This window comes from Anomaloglossus baeobatrachus, chromosome 2 (assembly GCF_048569485.1).
Source record: "Anomaloglossus baeobatrachus isolate aAnoBae1 chromosome 2, aAnoBae1.hap1, whole genome shotgun sequence".
Lineage (NCBI taxonomy): Eukaryota > Metazoa > Chordata > Amphibia > Anura > Aromobatidae > Anomaloglossus > Anomaloglossus baeobatrachus.
In genome coordinates, this window is record NC_134354.1 from 75,341,761 (window position 1) to 75,356,683 (window position 14,923).

The window sequence follows — 14,923 nt, forward strand, 5'->3', positions numbered from 1 at the left end:
AAGTCCTTCTCAGGACTATTCTAGTTGTATACAGGCAGGCAGGGTATAGCCAGGTCGGAGTACAGTAGCAGAGTCCTTCTCAGGACTATTGTTGCTATATACAGGCAGGGTATAGCCAGGTCGGAATACAGGCTAGTGACCAGAAGAGTCCTTGTCAGGACTATTGTAGCAGTATACAGGCAGGCAGGCAGGGTATATATAGCCATTCCTAGTGGTGACCGTATACCAGCCTTCATCATATCTGGGGCTGGTGTACACAGTGTAAAACAGTCCAGATAGTGTCAGACTTCTCAGTAATTGTCGCTCCTAAAAACCAGTTAGGTTCTTATTGCGTCCGTGCTTGCATTTAAAAACAGCACGTGTGTGGCAGTCGGTGGCAGGGTACAGGTGCGCGTTTTGCACAAACTATTATATAACGCACAAGTCTAGTGTATAATACACGTCAGTCAGCAGTGTCTGATAGTGTCAGACTTCTCAGTAATTGTCGCTCCTAAAACCCAGTTAGGTTCTTATTGCGTCCGTGCTTGCATTTAAAAACAGCACGTGTGTGGCAGTCGGTGGCAGGGTACAGGTGCGCGTTTTGCACAAACTATTATATAACGCACAAGTCTAGTGTATAATACACGTCAGTCAGCAGTGTCTGATAGTGTCAGACTTCTCAGTAATTGTCGCTCCTAAAAACCAGTTATGTTCTTATTGCGTCCGTGCTTGCATTTAAAAACAGCACGTGTGTGGCAGTCGGTGGCAGGGTACAGGTGCGCGTTTTGCACAAACTATTATATAACGCACAAGTCTAGTGTATAATACACGTCAGTCAGCAGTGTCTGATAGTGTCAGACTTCTCAGTAATTGTCGCTCCTAAAAACCAGTTAGGTTCTTATTGCGTCCGTGCTTGCATTTAAAAACAGCACGTGTGTGGCAGTCGGTGGCAGGGTACAGGTGCGCGTTTTGCACAAACTATTATATAACGCACAAGTCTAGTGTATAATACACGTCAGTCAGCAGTGTCTGATAGTGTCAGACTTCTCAGTAATTGTCGCTCCTAAAACCCAGTTAGGTTCTTATTGCGTCCGTGCTTGCATTTAAAAACAGCACGTGTGTGGCAGTCGGTGGCAGGGTACAGGTGCGCGTTTTGCACAAACTATTATATAACGCACAAGTCTAGTGTATAATACACGTCAGTCAGCAGTGTCTGATAGTGTCAGACTTCTCAGTAATTGTCGCTCCTAAAAACCAGTTAGGTTCTTATTGCGTCCGTGCTTGCATTTAAAAACAGCACGTGTGTGGCAGTCGGTGGCAGGGTACAGGTGCGCGTTTTGCACAAACTATTATATAACGCACAAGTCTAGTGTATAATACACGTCAGTCAGCAGTGTCTGATAGTGTCAGACTTCTCAGTAATTGTCGCTCCTAAAAACCAGTTAGGTTCTTATTGCGTCCGTGCTTGCATTTAAAAACAGCACGTGTGTGGCAGTCGGTGGCAGGGTACAGGTGCGCGTTTTGCACAAACTATTATATAACGCACAAGTCTAGTGTATAATACACGTCAGTCAGCAGTGTCTGATAGTGTCAGACTTCTCAGTAATTGTCGCTCCTAAAAACCAGTTATGTTCTTATTGCGTCCGTGCTTGCATTTAAAAACAGCACGTGTGTGGCAGTCGGTGGCAGGGTACAGGTGCGCGTTTTGCACAAACTATTATATAACGCACAAGTCTAGTGTATAATACACGTCAGTCAGCAGTGTCTGATAGTGTCAGACTTCTCAGTAATTGTCGCTCCTAAAAACCAGTTAGGTTCTTATTGCGTCCGTGCTTGCATTTAAAAACAGCACGTGTGTGGCAGTCGGTGGCAGGGTACAGGTGCGCGTTTTGCACAAACTATTATATAACGCACAAGTCTAGTGTATAATACACGTCAGTCAGCAGTGTCTGATAGTGTCAGACTTCTCAGTAATTGTCGCTCCTAAAACCCAGTTAGGTTCTTATTGCGTCCGTGCTTGCATTTAAAAACAGCACGTGTGTGGCAGTCGGTGGCAGGGTACAGGTGCGCGTTTTGCACAAACTATTATATAACGCACAAGTCTAGTGTATAATACACGTCAGTCAGCAGTGTCTGATAGTGTCAGACTTCTCAGTAATTGTCGCTCCTAAAAACCAGTTATGTTCTTATTGCGTCCGTGCTTGCATTTAAAAACAGCACGTGTGTGGCAGTCGGTGGCAGGGTACAGGTGCGCGTTTTGCACAAACTATTATATAACGCACAAGTCTAGTGTATAATACACGTCAGTCAGCAGTGTCTGATAGTGTCAGACTTCTCAGTAATTGTCGCTCCTAAAAACCAGTTAGGTTCTTATTGCGTCCGTGCTTGCATTTAAAAACAGCACGTGTGTGGCAGTCGGTGGCAGGGTACAGGTGCGCGTTTTGCACAAACTATTATATAACGCACAAGTCTAGTGTATAATACACGTCAGTCAGCAGTGTCTGATAGTGTCAGACTTCTCAGTAATTGTCGCTCCTAAAACCCAGTTAGGTTCTTATTGCGTCCGTGCTTGCATTTAAAAACAGCACGTGTGTGGCAGTCGGTGGCAGGGTACAGGTGCGCGTTTTGCACAAACTATTATATAACGCACAAGTCTAGTGTATAATACACGTCAGTCAGCAGTGTCTGATAGTGTCAGACTTCTCAGTAATTGTCGCTCCTAAAAACCAGTTAGGTTCTTATTGCGTCCGTGCTTGCATTTAAAAACAGCACGTGTGTGGCAGTCGGTGGCAGGGTACAGGTGCGCGTTTTGCACAAACTATTATATAACGCACAAGTCTAGTGTATAATACACGTCAGTCAGCAGTGTCTGATAGTGTCAGACTTCTCAGTAATTGTCGCTCCTAAAAACCAGTTAGGTTCTTATTGCGTCCGTGCTTGCATTTAAAAACAGCACGTGTGTGGCAGTCGGTGGCAGGGTACAGGTGCGCGTTTTGCACAAACTATTATATAACGCACAAGTCTAGTGTATAATACACGTCAGTCAGCAGTGTCTGATAGTGTCAGACTTCTCAGTAATTGTCGCTCCTAAAAACCAGTTATGTTCTTATTGCGTCCGTGCTTGCATTTAAAAACAGCACGTGTGTGGCAGTCGGTGGCAGGGTACAGGTGCGCGTTTTGCACAAACTATTATATAACGCACAAGTCTAGTGTATAATACACGTCAGTCAGCAGTGTCTGATAGTGTCAGACTTCTCAGTAATTGTCGCTCCTAAAAACCAGTTAGGTTCTTATTGCGTCCGTGCTTGCATTTAAAAACAGCACGTGTGTGGCAGTCGGTGGCAGGGTACAGGTGCGCGTTTTGCACAAACTATTATATAACGCACAAGTCTAGTGTATAATACACGTCAGTCAGCAGTGTCTGATAGTGTCAGACTTCTCAGTAATTGTCGCTCCTAAAAACCAGTTAGGTTCTTATTGCGTCCGTGCTTGCATTTAAAAACAGCACGTGTGTGGCAGTCGGTGGCAGGGTACAGGTGCGCGTTTTGCACAAACTATTATATAACGCACAAGTCTAGTGTATAATACACGTCAGTCAGCAGTGTCTGATAGTGTCAGACTTCTCAGTAATTGTCGCTCCTAAAAACCAGTTATGTTCTTATTGCGTCCGTGCTTGCATTTAAAAACAGCACGTGTGTGGCAGTCGGTGGCAGGGTACAGGTGCGCGTTTTGCACAAACTATTATATAACGCACAAGTCTAGTGTATAATACACGTCAGTCAGCAGTGTCTGATAGTGTCAGACTTCTCAGTAATTGTCGCTCCTAAAAACCAGTTAGGTTCTTATTGCGTCCGTGCTTGCATTTAAAAACAGCACGTGTGTGGCAGTCGGTGGCAGGGTACAGGTGCGCGTTTTGCACAAACTATTATATAACGCACAAGTCTAGTGTATAATACACGTCAGTCAGCAGTGTCTGATAGTGTCAGACTTCTCAGTAATTGTCGCTCCTAAAAACCAGTTAGGTTCTTATTGCGTCCGTGCTTGCATTTAAAAACAGCACGTGTGTGGCAGTCGGTGGCAGCGTCAGGCTCCACGTTGTCCCTGGATAGAGACGTGCATGAGGGCCTCAAAACATTGTTCCCATTGCAAAGGAGTGGGTCTCCTGTCGTTGTAATGTCCATTCTGCAAAGAATGGGCGAAAAAATTTACCACTGGGGGTATACCTGAAACAAAGGCCTAAGTATTGCAATTTGTAACGGTCATCATCATGGTGGCGCATGAGGAGAAGGAGGAGCAGTCCAGCGATTAGCCAAACTCCAGAAGTGTGTACCCATGGGTGAGTGGAGGTACATGGCAAACTTTAAATTCCGCTCTCATTTGCTGGTGGTGTGGTGAAGTCTGGCCCAATCCAACCCTTGTTCATCTTGATCAGAGTCAGCTTGTCAGCATTTTCAGTTGACAGGCGGGTGCGTTTATCTGTAATGATTCCACCTGCGGCACTAAAAACACGCTCTGACAAAACGCTAGCAGCAGGGCAGGCCAGGCCTTCCAAGGCGTAGAGAGCCAATTCATGCCACGTGTCCAGCTTGGATACCCAATAATTGTAAGGCACAGAGGAATGTCGGAGTACAGTTGTTCGATCTGCAAGGTACTCCTTCAGCATCTGGGCAAACTTAGGATTTCTTGTGGCACTACCCCGCACCTCAGGGGCTGTGGTACGTGAGGGGCTGAGAAAACTGTCACACATCTTAAAGACTGTTCCCCTACCTCTGGCGGATTGGACTTGTGCCTCTCTCGGCTGTACGCCTCGGTTGTCCACTGATTCATGACCTATGCCGCTAGCGTTTTGTGAGGGGAATGCTTTGCCTACTTCCGTGACTATGGCCTTCTGGAACTGCTGCATTTTGCCTGACCTCTCCGCCTCGGGAATAAGAGACATAAAGTTCTCCTTTTAGCGTGGGTCTAACAGTGTTACCAACCAGTAATGATTGTCGGCCAAGATGTTCTTAACGCGAGGGTCACGAGACAGGCAGCTTACCATAAAGTCAGCCATGTGTGCCAGACTCTTAACAGCCATCACTTCAGTATCCTGACCGACACGATGACTGAACATGCTGTCCTCCTCCTCCTCATCATCTACCCTGTCCTCTGGCCAGCCACGCTGAACCGAGGATATGACTGCATGTCATATCCTCAATTTGGCCAGAGAGTTGCTCCATGTCTTCATCCTCCTCCTCGTCATAGTCCTCCACTGCACGTTGTGATGAGACGAGGCTGGGCTGTGTGTTATCATCACCCACACCCACTACTGTTTCTTGCTGAAACTCATCGCGCTCCGCCTGCAATGCATCATGTTTGTTTTCTGAGCAGAGACCATTTTAGAAGGCAGAGAAGCGGTATGGTGACGCTAATAATGTCGTCATCGCCGCTCACCATCTTGTTGTAGTCCTCAAAGTTTTGGCGGATGGTGCATAGGTCGGACATCCATCTCCACTCCTCAGGTGTTATGTGTGGAGTTTGACCCATTTCCCGACGGCTTAGGTGATGCAGGTACTCAACAACTGCCCTCTTCTGCTCACATATCCTGACCAACATGTGCAGAGTTGAATTCCAACGCGTGGGGACATCACACACCAGTCTGTGTGCCGGAAGATGCAAACGGCGTCTTAAGGCGGCAAGGCCGGCTGAAGCAGTAGGTGACTTTCGAAAATGTGCAGACAGGCGGCGAACTTTTACCAGCAGATCAGACAGCTCTGACTATGACTTTAGAAACCGCTGAACCTCGAGGTTGAGCACATGGGCCAAGCATGGAACATGTGTCAGCTGGCCTCGCCTCAAAGCCGCCACCAGGTTCCGGCCATTGTCACACACCACCTTTCCTGGCTTTAGGTTCAGAGTTGTGAGCCAGTGATCTGCCTGCTGTTTCAGAGCTGTCCACACCTCTTCTGCATTGTGGGGTTTGTCACCTATGCAGATTAGCTTCAGCACTGCCTGTTGCCGCTTCGCCGAGGCAGTGCTGCAGTGCTTCTGTGTCGCCCTGGACAAGCCAGGGGCCACAGAGCACAACACTTAAACACCCCACACTCCCTGCAGGCATATCATAGTCAAAACACAAAATCCTTGTTGCCTTCCCCAGGGGCTGTTGTCCACACCAGGGTGTGGAGCCAGGCGGTTGGTCTCCACCCACCGAGGAGGAGGGAAAACACAGGCAGTGAGAGTTAAGCTAAGGAAGTGGAAGGAGGAAAGTAGTAGAGAGGAGAAAAGTGACAGCAAAGAGCCTGAAGTTGGTCCGGGTGTGTGGCCTGGACAGGACAGCAAGGTTGGCAGGATGTGGTGACCGTCTGCAGTGGAGGCCGATTGGAGTCTGCCGTAAGGACCGTGGACGGGTGGTGACCCGGCCGTACCGGACCGGTATACAAAGCGAAGCCAGCACCATTGGCAGAGGACTTTCGGATCCCGGCAAGGCTTGGTGTCGCCGTGAATTTGCCAAATCCGTTATTGAAGGGGACCTCAGGGTTTCCAAACAGCCAAGTCCAGATAGAAGGCAACCGTACAACCGTGAAGGGGAGACACAGCCACCGGCAAGGGCAACCGTCTCCCAGGGCCAGCGCCTGTGGGCAAAAGGGGCTCCTCCGGCCCATATCCAGGTCAGGGAGCGGGTTACCGTTGGGAAACCATCACTACCAACACTTAACTTCGGTGCAGGGAGAGACAGTCATCACTAACCTGCAGGGAGGAACAACCGCAGCCGTCCGAGTGACCCGTCCATCCAGCCACTTGTTTTACCCTGAACTGTGTCATCATCATTGGGCTGAGTGAGTACCTCCGTGCCGTGCGGCACAGCGCTGCCCCTGCGACCATGCACTTCATCAGGCCCCGCAACCCGCCTGTCATCCATCTCTACCCCATCACCAGGCCCCGGGACAACCAACCCCCCTACCCACGTAGGGGAGAAATAACAACAAAGCTGCTCCCTGTCACAGGCTCCCGGGATCCCCGTCCAGAGCAGCGGTGGTGTCCACACAATCACCACAACCGTGGGTGGCGTCACGGACAATATCCCCAAAACCCAAACCACCCCTTTTCACTCACGGGCGAGTAGCGCCGCTCGAGTCCCCGGGATCCGGCCATCGCTCGAGCCAACGAGCAGCAGCAGCCGTAGAGCTGCGTCAGCCGGACCCGAGCAGTGGGAGAGCGCACCGTCCCCTCCTCCGCCAGCGACACTTACAGCTTGGGACTGGTGTGGAGGGTAAAGTGGATCAGGATGCGCAGGAGGAGGAGGAGGCTGAGGAGCATGACATTCCGGAGCTGTAGAGTGTGTGTGAAACCCTGACTGAGGTAGGGCCTGCAAAACTTGGTGTGTGAAGGACGTATTCCGTCCCTCGCTCAGACTGGGTCCCAGCTTGCACAATATTAACCCAGTGTGACGTCAACGAGATGTAGCGGCCTTGCCCACATGCACTTGTCCACGTGTCTGTGGTTAGGTGGACTTTGGCTGAAACAGCGTTGTTCCGGGCACGTGTGATGTTTTGTGACACGTGGTTAGTTATGCAATGCGGGGACGGCACACAGGGAGAAATAGTGGCGGCTGTGGACCGAGTAACGTGGGACAGCTGCCACCATCAGTTCGCGGAATGCTTCTGTCTCAACCAGCCTAAAAGGCAACATTTCCAGCGCAAGCAGTCGCGAAATGTTAGCATTTAGAACTGTGGCATGTGGGGTGTTGGCAGTGTATTTGCGCCTGCGTTCAAAGGTTTGCTGAATGGATAACTGAACGTTGCGCTGGGACAAGGACGTGCTTGATGATGGTGTTCTTTCTGCGTAGGCAACTGCAGGTGCAGGAGTGGAGGAGGCTTGTTCGCAGGCAGCATGGACAGGGGATTGGCTCGCATGCACAACCAGCGAAGACGTAGCAGTGACATCAGCAAGCACTGCTCCTCGACTCTGTTGTACTTCCCACAAAGTCGGGTGCTTGGCTGACATGTGCCTGATCATGCTGGTGGTGGTCAGGCTGCTAGTTTTGGTACCCCTGCTGATGCTGGCATGGCAGGTGTTGCAAATGGCCTTTTTAGAATCATCTGGAGCCAACTTAAAAAACTGCCAGTGTCAGAGTTCCTGGTTTTCCAGTTTTCTTTTGAAAGAGCTTGCCCTTTGTTAACATGGAGTTTTCTGTTATGTTGCCCTACTTCCTGTCCATCTGTTTAAAAGCCGCCCCTAAAGCTTAGTCCAGTGCCTGAGTATACTGCTTCCTGTGTGCTCCTGCCCTGCTGCTTTTGGTTCCTGATTGTTATTCGGATCCTCTTGGAAAACAACCGACACCGACTCTGGACTTCATCTGGTATCATCTAGCTGTACCTGGACTCCGTTTGCCGTCTTTGGTCGGAACTTCTGCCCGGTTCCTTCCGTTTAATACCACTCTGGACTCACATCACGTACAGACATTTTTCGACTTACCTATTGCCCTTTTGTGTCCCGGCTGCTGCGCATTTAGGGCTTCTGGGGTGATTGCCAGACAGTCCCTGTATAGGGGTTTGCTGTTGGTGGTCTCCCTGGGGGAGTCCGGTGCGCGGTACCGGGAATTCCCTTTCGCTCAGTCCCTGGAAGGTATTTCCTGTATTTATGTTCTACTGTGTTTTTGTTCCGTTTATGTACATATTTGCTGGTTGCATATTATAAATGTCTTGCACCAAGAACTCGTCTCTGGTTGTCATTGCCCTAACGCAATCGAAATCCTCAATACATACAATAGTATTACAGCCAGACTCGGGAAGACCTAACATTTGTACAGGCACCTTGTGTCGTGTTGTTCCGGGGAACAGTTGACTGACGTCTGCCTGGGGCCACCACTCTGCTTCTTACTGCCTGTTGTGATGCTACGCCTCCCTCCCCCTGTGCACTGCTGTCCTCGCTCTGCATATCCTCCTGCCAGGTTGGGTCAGTTACTGGATCATCCACCACGTCGTCTTCCTCTTCCGCACCCTGCTCCTCCTCCTGACTTCCTGACAATTGTGTCTGATCATCGGCCACCCCTTGTTGAGACACGTTGCCAACTTCGTGAGAACGTGGCTGCTCAAATATTTGTGCATCTGTACATACAATCTCGTCATGGCCCACTTCAACAGGAGCTGGCGAGAGGCCAGAATTTGTGAATGGAAACGTGAACGAACAGCTATTCCGAGTGTCCAAGTGTGGGATCAGTAATGTCCGTGGACGTGTACTCGGCCTGGTGGTAGGAAGGAGGATCAGGTTCTGAAATGTGCGGTGCAGTATCACGGCTACTGACACTTGACCGTGTGGAAGACAGAGTGTTTGTGGTGGTGCCAATCTGACTGGAAGCATTATCCGCTATCCAACTAACAACCTGTTGACACTGGTCTTGGTTCAAGAGGGGTGTACTGCTGCGGTCCCCAAGAATTTGGGACAGGACGTGCGAGCGACTAGATGTGGCCCTTTGTTGTGGCGAAATTAGAGCTTGCACACAACCTCGGTGTCTGCCTGCACCACCATCACGTCCACTTCCTTGTTCGTTGACAACGCCCTTGCGCATTTTGCAATGCTGTGCTGATGTGTATTCACTAGACTTGTGTGTTATATCCAAGTTTGTGCAAAACTCACACAAATGCAGCGGAAAGCTGCCACCAACAGGCACACACGTGCGGTTTTTAAATGCAAGCACGGAGGCACTAAGAACCTAACAGGTCTCTATCCAGGGACAACGTAGAGCCTCCCAATGTTTGGCTTCCCTGCCTAAGGGCTATACTATAATACACCCACTTCCTTCCAATGGGCACTTCAGGTTTACAGGCCTTCATGCACGTCTCTATCCAGGGACAACGTGGAGCCTCCCAATGTTTGGCTTCCCTGCCTAAGGGCTATACTATAATACACCCACTTCCTTCCAATGGGCACTTCAGGTTTACAGGCCTTCATGCACGTCTCTATCCAGGGACAACGTGGAGCCTCCCAATGTTTGGCTTCCCTGCCTAAGGGCTATACTATAATACACCCACTTCCTTCCAATGGGCACTTCAGGTTTACAGGCCTTCATGCACGTCTCTATCCAGGGACAACGTGGAGCCTCCCAATGTTTGGCTTCCCTGCCTAAGGGCTATACTATAATACACCCACTTCCTTCCAATGGGCACTTCAGGTTTACAGGCCTTCATGCACGTCTCTATCCAGGGACAACGTGGAGCCTCCCAATGTTTGGCTTCCCTGCCTAAGGGCTATACTATAATACACCCACTTCCTTCCAATGGGCACTTCAGGTTTACAGGCCTTCATGCACGTCTCTATCCAGGGACAACGTGGAGCCTCCCAATGTTTGGCTTCCCTGCCTAAGGGCTATACTATAATACACCCACTTCCTTCCAATGGGCACTTCAGGTTTACAGGCCTTCATGCACGTCTCTATCCAGGGACAACGTGGAGCCTCCCAATGTTTGGCTTCCCTGCCTAAGGGCTATACTATAATACACCCACTTCCTTCCAATGGGCACTTCAGGTTTACAGGCCTTCATGCACGTCTCTATCCAGGGACAACGTGGAGCCTCCCAATGTTTGGCTTCCCTGCCTAAGGGCTATACTATAATACACCCACTTCCTTCCAATGGGCACTTCAGGTTTACAGGCCTTCATGCACGTCTCTATCCAGGGACAACGTGGAGCCTCCCAATGTTTGGCTTCCCTGCCTAAGGGCTATACTATAATACACCCACTTCCTTCCAATGGGCACTTCAGGTTTACAGGCCTTCATGCACGTCTCTATCCAGGGACAACGTGGAGCCTCCCAATGTTTGGCTTCCCTGCCTAAGGGCTATACTATAATACACCCACTTCCTTCCAATGGGCACTTCAGGTTTACAGGCCCTCATGCACGTCTGTATGCAGGGGCATTGGTGAACCTCACAATTTAGGACTGCCCTGGCAAAGGAAAATACTACAAAGACTCACTTCCTCAAAATGGGCACATTAGACTCAAGAGGCCTTCATGTACGTCTCTTCTCAGGGACATCGGAGTGCCACACAATGTTTTCACGTAAAATCTTTCATGTATTGATCTCAAAAAGTAACATACACCAGCTCTATCTCACTATTGGGTATGTGCCCTTAACATTTCCGCCATGAAAAATCATTTTGGGGTCATTTTGGAAGGTTTTCTGGTGAGTCCGTAAAAATGGCGTAAAACGCGGACAAAATTGTTCACAGCTGTGACTTTTGAGTGATAAATGCTTCAAGGGGTCTTCCCCATGCTGTTGCCATGTCATTTGAGCACTCTTCTGAGACTTTTGTGACATTTTTAGGGTTTCTCCATGCTGCCGGGGGGTCATTTCACAAAAATACTCGGGTCTCCCATAGGATAACATTGGGCTCGTTGCTCGGGCCGAGTACACGAGTATCTTGGGAGGCTCGGCCCGAGCTTCGAGCACCCGAGCTTTTTAGTACTCGCTCATCACTAATTCTGATCATTAAATATGTTTTATTGGAGCAATTCATTACATCAAAGCTAGAGTGGTTGGTAAGGGACCATGACCATTATTTATTTTAGGCCGAGATCACTCTAAGGTTGCCTCTTGATAGTTTTTCATCAGAAAAATAAAATTTCCTTCATCATTTATCTAAAGTTCTGTGTAATAAATCACTATAGTGATTCAAATCTTGAAATTAGTCAGAAATATACTGGTAATCTTTTGCTTCAAAATGCCCCATTGTGTTCATTTTCTGAGCAACGTCTACTAAATTTAAATGGTAAAAGTAAAAACATCTAATTAAAGATGTGCAAAGGTCCAAAAAAGGACATAAAAATCTATTAATGTGATCATTTCCAAAAATCTTACTAAAGTTGGTATAAAAGCTGTCAAGTTTCAATTCCTTAGAAACATTGCAAACAATTGAATACAAATGTGTTCTAATTTACCTTTTCTCTACATTCTCCAAGATGACTGGCGTGAGATGACAACTAAAGTTTATCTTCAAGAAAATATATGATTTTTCAATACTCTGCTGCCAGATGCTTATACTGCATAATGTTTCTCAATGGCTTTGATGTGATATGTAGACCGAAGAAAGATTTTGGTAGTAACTAGTGGAACTGAAAGGGTTCATACCAGATACCTACAGTGCTCAAATTCAAAAACAGACTTCTCACAGAAATCCATGGTTGAGTTTGCAGTTTGGATGCTGATCAGATGCTAATTAAAGTTTGTTGAAAGGCTACAGCAAAGCCAATCAACAAGCTTTTTGGCTGTGGGCATTTTTGCAGCCATCACAAGTAGGGTTGATCGAATACCTCAAATATTCGGCTTTGCGAATATTTGCCGAGTAGGTCGCCATTATTCGACTATTCGTGAATATTCGATGCCCAATGTAAGTCTGTGGGGAATCCGAATAACAACTATTCGGAACTATTCAGGCTTCCCATAGACTTACATTGCACATCAAATATTCACATAGTGGCGACCTATTCGCCGGATATTCGCGAAGCCGAATATTTGAGGTATTCAATCATCCCTAATCAGAACTATATCGAGTTTTGGCATGGCTTTGACTTGCCGGCATACCATGTGACCTGGCCTGTATAACCGGAGGGTCATAGGTGGTGCTGCCATTTCACTCTGACTAGCGTAGGGACAGTGTTAGGCTACTCCTCTTACTGCTCTCTTGGCATACTCATAAAACAGGCTCTGTGTGGGCATTTTGCAAAAGGATATGTGAGTGGTCTCTGAGAAAAGGTTCTGTAGGGCTACTTTGTAAAAAGGCTATGTGTGGTCACTCTACACCAGGTTCTGTGTGGGTACTTGTAAAAAAAGACTCTGTGGGGGTACTATGAAAAAAGGCTCTGTGGGGATGATGCTTTAAAATACTATGTGGGGTTACTCTTAAAAAGTCTCTATGGGGGTGCTCTGAAAAGTCACTGTGGTGGCACTATTAAAATTTTGACTCTGTGAATTAAGTCTGAAAACAGTCTTAAAATTGTAATTCTTTTCATTTATTTCCTATTAACCATGATTGCTATGGTGACAAAACCCCTTTAAATCATTTGCCTATCCATATGTGTAGAGCTATTATTCTGCTCTTATCCCCAATTTGCTTCCTTTTGCAGCCCTCTAGCCCTTACTACTACCATTTTACAGCCATTTTACAGCACAAAAGTTGAGATCCCCATTTACTTCTATGGGGCTAGGGGTCAAGTTGATTAAAGTTCAAGTACTGAACCAACTTTTTAACTACAAGTCAGCTAAACCTGGCGAACTCGAACATCCACGGGCCCACTCACCCCTACTAATATTTGGAGCATTCCCTTTTTATGCTATCCAGTTTATGCATAGCATTACATTTTATGCTATTTTTTGTTATAATTAAAGATTGGCAAACTTAAAGGGTTGTTCAAAGTTTTCGATTCAGGAGCATATCGGTCCTCCGCCAGCTTCCTGAATGTTGAAAGCTGTACCCTTTTGAAGCCTAAAGTAGTTCAGATCAGTGGAATTGTTGTGTAACTTGTGCAAACTATCTACTCTCCAATGCAGCAGTAGCATAGCAGAAGCACAGAGATCGTAAAGCTGGATGGATTGTGCGCTCCTGCTATCCGGCCAGCTATAGGTCAGTAATTTTAAGCACTATATAATAAAATTATAATCCAAGCACTTTTCATTTTTAACCTATTCTATGCTTATACAACCTCTTATAAAGGGAAAAGTTATCTCAGTAAGGTTGCACGCACATCAGCGGTATTTTGCCGCAATGCTGGATCCGTCAGAAATGCGGTACAGTTCAATACACTGGAATTGCGGCAAGATAAAGTCACATGCGATCACATTCGGCCACATGTGACCGCATTTCTGATGGATCCGGCATTGCGGAAGAATACCGCTGATGTGAAACCCGCCTAAGTGATATTTTATGCCAAGGATTTGACATCACTTAATGATCATTGATGATACAACACTTGGGACCCCTATAGATTCTACTGCATTACTAATTCAATAAGATGCAGTATGACTGAAAAAAATATTAATTCTCAGAGTCTCGAATGTTGAACCGTCAACATTCAAACAGTGATGAAATAGCCTAGCAAGATGCTTTCACTTGCTGAGATGGGAATACCTCTTTATTGAAATTCTTGGAAAGACAAAGGTAGACTGTGTTTTATTCCTTTACTCTACAAAGAAAAGTTATATGTTCTTTATACTTCAAAAAGTTTGCGAACAGAGAAGATGCATAGAGCTCAGATACCAAGTAAAGAAATAAGTAAAATAAGCCTGAGTGGTTTTCTTAATATTGATGTGCTATCTTAGAAGTGTCTTGAGTCGTATTTAGCTTTCTTTGTCTTTTCTCTGTCTAGCCAGTGCTATTTACATTACAAGATTGCTTTATTCTATGTAAGCCCCATACTTATCCGCTCTTCCTTTATCTTGCTCTAATCTGTTGCATATCCTTCTTCCTTTATGAGTCTCAGCATTCTCTGAAGAGCTCTTTCTTTCTTGGCCACAAAGCCGTGTCACATCAGAAATAATTTCCTTTACTGTCTTGGTGTTTTTCTTACTTAGCTTCTCCCTTCTTTTGGTCCTAATTGAAAATATACTTCAATTTTTTCAAATAGGAATTACTGTAGACTAAGAAACTTGTGAATGGAAACAAAGACCAGAATAACAGAACAGCCAAAAGCTCTGATGTACATATAATCCTATTGCATCTGCATGGTTCCCACATTTGATACACTGAAGAAGGAGACAGTATATAATCATAGATGCACCTTTCTCTGATTCAATATGCAATTCAACTAGTTGAAATCCTATATTGGACAAAAAATACTATAGGAACCAATGAAGTAAAAAGAAAAAACATTTACACTATATCATTAGACATGCTTATACTTGCTATTTCTATAGACTGTATATATATATATATATATATATATACATATATATATATATATATACATATA